At 46.3% G+C, this 7,436-nt stretch overlaps 1 pseudogene across 1 annotated transcript; it reads right to left on the bottom strand.

The window, feature by feature from the left end:
* Nucleotides 1-2,167: 2,167 nt before the first annotated feature.
* LOC113876023 lies at nt 2,168-6,403 on the bottom strand (annotated as a pseudogene). The gene has a single exon (XR_003506377.1). The product of XR_003506377.1 is annotated as a solute carrier family 2, facilitated glucose transporter member 3 pseudogene (transcript).
* Between the last annotated feature and the right edge of the window lie 1,033 nt (nt 6,404-7,436).

The raw sequence follows: 7,436 nt of genomic DNA on the forward strand, positions 1-7,436 counted from the left end.
TTGTGTGTGTGTGTGAGTGCGTGCGCACTCAGTCTTGTCTGATTCATTGCAACCCCATGGATTGTAGCCCTCCAGGCTTCTCTGTCCATGGGATTTCCCAGGCAAGAATACTGGAGTGGGTTGCCATTTGCTAATCCAGGGAATCTTCCCACCCAGGGATGGAACCCATGTCTCGTCTTCTGCATTGGCAGGCAGATTCTTTACCACTGCACCACCTGGAAAGCCTTCACAAAATAGGTCAGCTATTTAATATGCTAGGAGATCAATGTTATGCAAGAAAGTATCACAGGAAATTGGGACCAGGAGAACTGGAAAGTGAGACTAGAAATTTTAAAACAAGATATAAAGGAAAATTCTATGAAGGCAGCAGTTGAGCAAAGACTTCAAAATGGTAAAGGGATGAGCCCACGGGACATGCTTCCTTCTCACACACTCCCTACAGTTCCCTGACCCCTGGGTTCTTGGCCCATCATTTAAAGAAAGCAGGATAGAGATGAATAGAATGACATTGTGGGAGTTTCCTGCCACTGTTATCCTCTTTACCCCACAAGGTGGATAACAAGGTTCTCATGAATATGTGAAGAGTGAAGAACTAAATCCCGCCTCCTTGTTTTCTGATCTTAAACCCACAACTTCCCCTGATCCATCATTTCACCTATGGCTAAGGACAGTATGAGGTTCCAGCCAGTGATGAAGGCACACAGTTGTCCCACGGTGACGTAGCTGTAGAGATACACAGTACCAAAGCATGGTACCCGGGCCCCAAACTCAGCATAGCAGAGCCCAGACATCACACAAGACAGGCCAGCCACCAAGAAGGAGATGACAGTCGCTGGTCCAGCGACAGACAGGGCCACTGCACCAGTGAGGGTGTACACACCGGCTCCCAGGGTTCTGCTCACACCCAAGGCCACCAGGTCAAGGGTGTTCAGATGAGCTTCGGGACTCTCAGACTCCTGTATGGGTTCCAGTGGCCGCCTGCCGACCAGCTTCTGAGCAAACTGTCAAACATACTAATGCAGCATCCTAGACATAGATGCGGAGAAAGCAATGGCACCCCACTCTGGTACTCTTCCCTGGAAAATCCCATGGACAGAGGAGCCTGGTAGGCTGCAGTCCATGGGGTTGCTAAGAGTCAGACACGACTGAGCAACTTCACTTTCACTTTTCACTTTCATGCATTGGAGAAGGAAATGGCAACCCACTCCAGTGTTCTTGCCTGGAGAATCCCAGGGACGGGGGAGCCTGGCGGGCTGCGGTCTATGGGGTCCGACAGAGTCGGACATGACTGAAGTGACTTAGCAGCAGTAGCAGCAGCAGACATAGATGAGGAGGTTACGGTCTGCAGAGGGTACACCATCACAAAGGCACAAAGCCATCAAGAACATCATCTGCCCTCAGCCCTGGAGTCCGAGTCCATAGCGCAATGGAGTTGTGAGGGGCAGGTGATAAAAGGACATACAGGGCAAGCTCTCCATCTCCGAGCTTTGGTTTCTACAAACACAAATGAAACTTTTAGTACATTTCAAAGTTATTGGAAGTGTAAGAGGATTGAGGGGGGCAAAACATGTTGCATCAAAGAGTGCAACATTACTGAAATGGACACAAACATTTTTAAGAGGGCAAACTTTATGCTCTGTGGTCTGTTACTATCATTTCCTAAATTGCTGCTATAGTAAACAATACAGCCAGCTTCACAGAGTTGTGGGTTGGAGCACATCTGATCGTAATTTAGTATAAATCACCATACAGTCATCTCTGAGGTATAACAATCTGGGGGTCCTCAAGTCCCTTACATCATCCCCGTGTCCACAGAGAAGGAGTCCGCAGATACAGAGGGTCAACAGTATACAGGAGACTGACATCAGTATTTACATCACAAACCCTGGATAAGGGGAATCGTTACTATTTTTTCTTTCTTTCTTTTTTTGAAAGCAAGCAACATAATTTATTAAGTATGCAAGACAACGCACTAAGGCTTTTCCATTTCATCTGTGCATCATAAACGAGTATGGCTATTTTCATTTGTACAAAACTCTCATATAAGAAACTTACTTAGGTTACAACAAGAACTGAGCAGCCACACGGTGTTTAAAGCTGATTTATTGTTACAGAGGAAGGTTCCCCCCAACCCCACCCCCCCACACAAAGCTAAGCCTGTGATGTTATATATGTACATTCAGAATTTTATTTCAAAACAAAGAACTGTAGCAACAATAATAGAAAAAATCCATTTGGAAATTATTCACAACCTGGTCACTGAGAACTGGGAAACGTTCCATGCTGCACCACTGCCAACCTGCTGGTCTGAGGAGTCGGAGCAGAGGTGCGGCTGGAGGACAGTCCCCGGCCATGGCAAAGCCCTGTCCCAAGGCACTGCGAGTTTTGTACCCAAAGCCTCAGCAACCAGAGGGAATAGCGAGAACTTAGAACCCAAATACTGTCATAGGCGAGGGTTTGACTGAAGGGCTTGAAATATGTAAGCACCAAAGAAGCTAAGGGAGATCAAACAACATATGAAGGAGGGATGAAGAGCCCAGTCTCCACCTCTAAAAATACTGGATGATCCTGGAAGTGGCCGTGGGCTGTGGTAAATGTAATCCCTCCATCTCAGCAAACCCTCTGGCCACCCCAGATCTAGAAGCTTATTGTCCCCTTAAGAATGCCCCCCTCTCCCCCACGACGCCCTTCCAGCCTACCCAGGAGGCATCATGTCCTGATCTCACACTCTTTCCTGTCTTCTCCTGCTGTCTGAGTGGAGAGTGAGTCTTCCATTCTCAGTCTCAATATTTAGGGAATTCTCTCTGTCCTCTCCAACAAGGAAAGGCAGCCAGATGAGACGGAACTCTGAAGTTTCAAAGAAAACCGTTGATGCAGATTCCACCCAGCAGAGGCAGTGTTGTTTACATATACACGGATGAGTCTGAACACATTATACCCAATAGGGGCCTTAGGAACCTAACAAGATAACCAGCAACTGCTTCATGACGGTGCACAAATGTTCACGCTCATGTGTGGGCCTTGCCGCACATCCACACAGACTGTCATGTGTGGTCTACAGGAAAGTTCAAGTCCCTCAGGGGGCACCTGATGTAACACCATGTAACGTGGTAACAAGGGTAACTTCACATGGTAAGCTGACATAAACAAGCATGAGATGACCCTCATGTAATAACATACATCAACCGAATAATAATTGTTCAGGAAAAAAAATCGTCTTCCGGCGCTGAGGTTACAAATTCCAAGTTAGCTATAAACATCTCTAAGTTCTTTCAAAGCTATGGCTTAAAGCAAAATAAAAATCAACATCTAAAATCCTCTAAACAACAAACTGAAGAAATAATGAACCTCTACCAAGAACCAAGATTTTTGGTTGCTCACTTGGGAGGCTCTCCCACCAGATGGATGATAGGAATATTTTTTTTTAAAAAGTGAGTTCACAACAGAGAAGGAAGCTGCTTGGTCCAGTGAGGGGAGAGAGGATTTGTAGAAATAATCACCCCTTCTCTGGACTCCATCCAAAATTAGAACCCATAAACCCCTATTAACTACAATGCCCACCCTAGCAATAATCCTAGATTTCAAGTAATACTACATATAATCTTAAATGAAGAAAAAAGTTTCAAAGGAAACCAATAGCTTCTTTATACAGGCACATGACTTTTCTGAGAAAGTTGAGAGTTTTTATCGGGAGGATAGAAATTGTTAAGAGGCAACGTGCAAACTTCACACACCCCATCATGCATCCTCCAATTTTGCATGACCTTTCTCCCTAAATCCTTCCCTTCTTATTGCACCTTAACCTCTTCAGTATAAAATCTTCCACCCTATAACCTGTCCTGAAGCACCTCCCTCTAACCTCAATTTCCTTATGCTTTCAGTATTTGGTAAAATTACTTTATATTAAAAAAATAAATATTTATGCAATAAAACCAGAAGATAAATAAAACTCAAGTTTATTTTCTCAGTAGAGCTGTATGGAAGAGAAGAAGGAGCTCTTATGGAACCCCTCTCTGCCCCCTACTCTTGAGTGTACCTGCTTCCTGGTGAGTCTGCGGTTGGGGGAATGGTACCTTCTAGTCCACTCCCCAAAATGCCCTGAGGCAATTTTAGAACCTAAGGGAGCAGGAGCTGGCCAGGTTGTCACATACCAAGTGGCCAATCCCTCCTGAAATGAAGGTAGGTTTACTTGGTCTCTCCTGAGCTGAAGAGAATGTCCAAGAAATGAAATTTTCAAAAGCCATTGACGACAACGACTAACCCCAGCCTTGGGATCTTCTGAGCGCCCATCGAGTGTGTGGATGAGAAAGGAATGGAGTAGCAGCATTCAGAAATAGTCCTGGGTTACAACCTGATGAGGTCAAGGCTGCTTTTTGTGACGGGAGGGAGGTGGGTAGGAGGCACGTCTTAGGCGTTGGTGTCCCTCATGGGCTGGATGCTCCATGATGGGGCCTTTCTCACCATGGGTTCCTGTCTGCACCTACCCTTCAAAGGCTCGTGTAATTTCCTCAAAAGTCCTGCCACGGGTCTCAGGAACTTTGAAGAAGGTGAAGACCCAGAAGATAATGAGGAAGATGGTGAAGAAGATGAAAACGTGGGCGCCTAAGTAGAATGAGGCCAAGGGGAAGGTCAGTCCAACCAAAAAGTTGGAGGTCCAGTTGGAACAACCAGCCACTGCCATGGCAGCTGGGCGGGGTCCCTGGCTGAAGAGTTCAGCCACAATAAACCAGGGAATGGGGCCTGGGCCAATTTCAAAGAAGGCTATAAAGACCAGGATGGCCCCAATACAGATACAGTTCATCAAGCTATAATCATTCTTTAGTAACAAAGAAATCATAATGATGATGGAACAAAAAGCCATCCCTCCAAGGCCAATCAGGTGTAGAGTCCTCCTCCCAGCCCTTTCCACCAAGAACAAAGACACCACGGTGAAGATGGTGTTGACCACACCTGTGCCGACAGTGGCATAGACTGGCTCCTGGACACCTGCATCTTTGAAGATTCCTGTCGAGTAGTAGATCACTGCATTGATCCCAGAGAGCTGCTGGGAGAGCTGGAGCATGATGGAGACAATGATGGGTTTCCGGTAGTTGGGGGCACGGAAGAGCTCTGGCACTGTGACTTGCTTCTCCCGAGACATCCGCACACTTTCATCCTTCATCTCCTGGATGTCCTGAGCCACATCCTCGGTGCCCCATAATCTCTGGAGGACCTCCTTTGCCTTCTCCTCCTGCTTTCTGTTAATGAGCAAGAATCTAGGACTTTCAGGGCAAAATGGAAGGGCAGCGCACTGGATGATGGCTGGTATGATGGTGAAGACCAGGAGCAGAGGCCAGAGATCTTTAGTCCCCAAGATGACGTTTAGACCAAAGATCTGGGCCACCAGAATTCCAATAACGATGCCCAGCTGGTTGAGAGTACCAAAGGCGCCCCGCAGGGCAGTAGGTGAGATCTCTTCAATGTACATGGGCACGAATCCTGTGCAGAGTCCGCAGAAGAGGCCAATAACCAGTCGGCCCACGATTAGCATTTCAACCGACTCTGCCATTTTGCAGAATCCCATAAGGCAGCCACCAGCTATGGCCAACAGGTTGACAATAAACATTGAATTGCGCCTGCCAAATCGGTTGACAAAGAGTCCGATGGAGAAGGAACCGATCATACCACCCACGGAGAAGATGGCCACGGACAAGGACCACAGGAATGTGAGGAGCATGCTGGACGGGGGGGTTCCTGACCACTTTTCCAAAGCATAATTGAGAAAGTCCTTTATGATCTCCTCAGGAGCATTGATGACTCCAGTGTTGTAGCCAAACTGGAAAGAGCCTATGGTAGCAACTGAGATGGTGAAGATCAGAGGTGCGGTGACCTTTGCTGTCCCCATGGCCCTAATTTAATTCTTTTCAAATCTTTGATTAAGATCTAGGAGTGGGACTCCAGAGACCCCTCTTCCAGGCAGCAAAACCTCCAAAATGTCCTTTCTGGGTGGCAAGTTTTCATCCAGGTCCTCAGTCTATTATTTCTATATTAAAGAGCCTAAGAAGAGTCTCACAACCTCTAGACTTGATGCAATTCCCCTCTCCCCACCTCTTCTCACACAAACACAACAGCTCTCAGTTTCTTCTGCTTTCATCTGGAAAATGGGTCTCTTCACCCTCAGGCTGGAGCCAGGCTGACCCTCCTGCACTCTGGGATTGCAGGGGTCTCTTTGGAAGGATGTGAACTCAACGCCCAGTCTCCCACAGAAGAGGGTGACCCGAGACTTACTGGATCCTTGGAGCAGAGCCTGGAGCACTGGATCAGTCAGGGAGGCTGAGGTTAAGCCAGGCAGGGCTGGAGCTGAGACATCTCCAAGAACTGAAGCAGGGAGTCCTGAGCACAGAAAACAGTCCTCACCCCTGGGCTGTTGGGGTGGAGATGGGGCTCGGTGGGCGGGGAGCAGTGTTACTATCAGCCCTGACTCTTCTGCGGTCGGCGGGGTGGTTCTGAGAGGTTTTTTTTACATGTGGTAAAATACCCATAACACAAAATTGACCACTTTAGCCATTTTTAAGTCTGTAGGTCAGTTGTGTTAAGTACCTCCAAATTTTGTGCAAACTTCAGAAGTTTTTCATCTTGCAAAAACATCAGTTCTGTTCCATTCAATAGTAATTCCCATTTCCCGTTCACAGTTCCTGGCAATTACCCTTCTACATTCTGTCTCTATGAATCTGACCACTCCAGGTACTTCATTGTAAGTGGAGTCATTCCATATCTCTCCTTTCTTGTCAGGTTTATTTTACCTAGTTAAATGTCCACAAGGTCATCCCTATTGTATCTTGTGTTAGAATTCCCTTTCTTTTTAATGGTGAACAATAGTCTATTGAGGGTACCTACCATATTGGCTTATACATTCTTGATCAATGGAAAACTTGTGTTGCTCTCATGCTTTAGTTATTGTGAAACATGCTGTGAACAGGAATTTGCACTTATCTCTTCCAGAGTGTGCATTCAATCCTTCTGCTTACATCATCAAAAGTAGAATCACTGAATCAAACAGTTCTAAGATTTTTATCTGCTTGTGATGGAGAAGATGTTCACATATTGAGGTATGGGGACATCGTTTTGACTTATAATACATGATTCAGCCTAAATTTTGTGTAAACAGAACCCTCACAGAATGTCTTCTTTAACTAGTGAGGTAAAGAGCATCAGTTTTGAAGATAAGGATGAGTAACTCCCTCCTCATGGCATGAGTGTCAGCACTCTCTGGGAGATAAGGCTCCCTTCCCAGTCACCAGGGAGCTGCCATCTTGCTGTGTATGAAGTCTTTCTCTTTTGAAACCTTGAAGGAATACACCCTGTCATGTTGATATATATGTCCTTTGCTTGGATGAGGTAGAAGAATGTGCTGGATGACATGCTTCAGCAGAGCAGTTCCTCAGAACTATAGGGAC

This window comes from Bos indicus x Bos taurus, chromosome 18 (assembly GCF_003369695.1).
Source record: "Bos indicus x Bos taurus breed Angus x Brahman F1 hybrid chromosome 18, Bos_hybrid_MaternalHap_v2.0, whole genome shotgun sequence".
Classification (NCBI taxonomy): domain Eukaryota; kingdom Metazoa; phylum Chordata; class Mammalia; order Artiodactyla; family Bovidae; genus Bos; species Bos indicus x Bos taurus.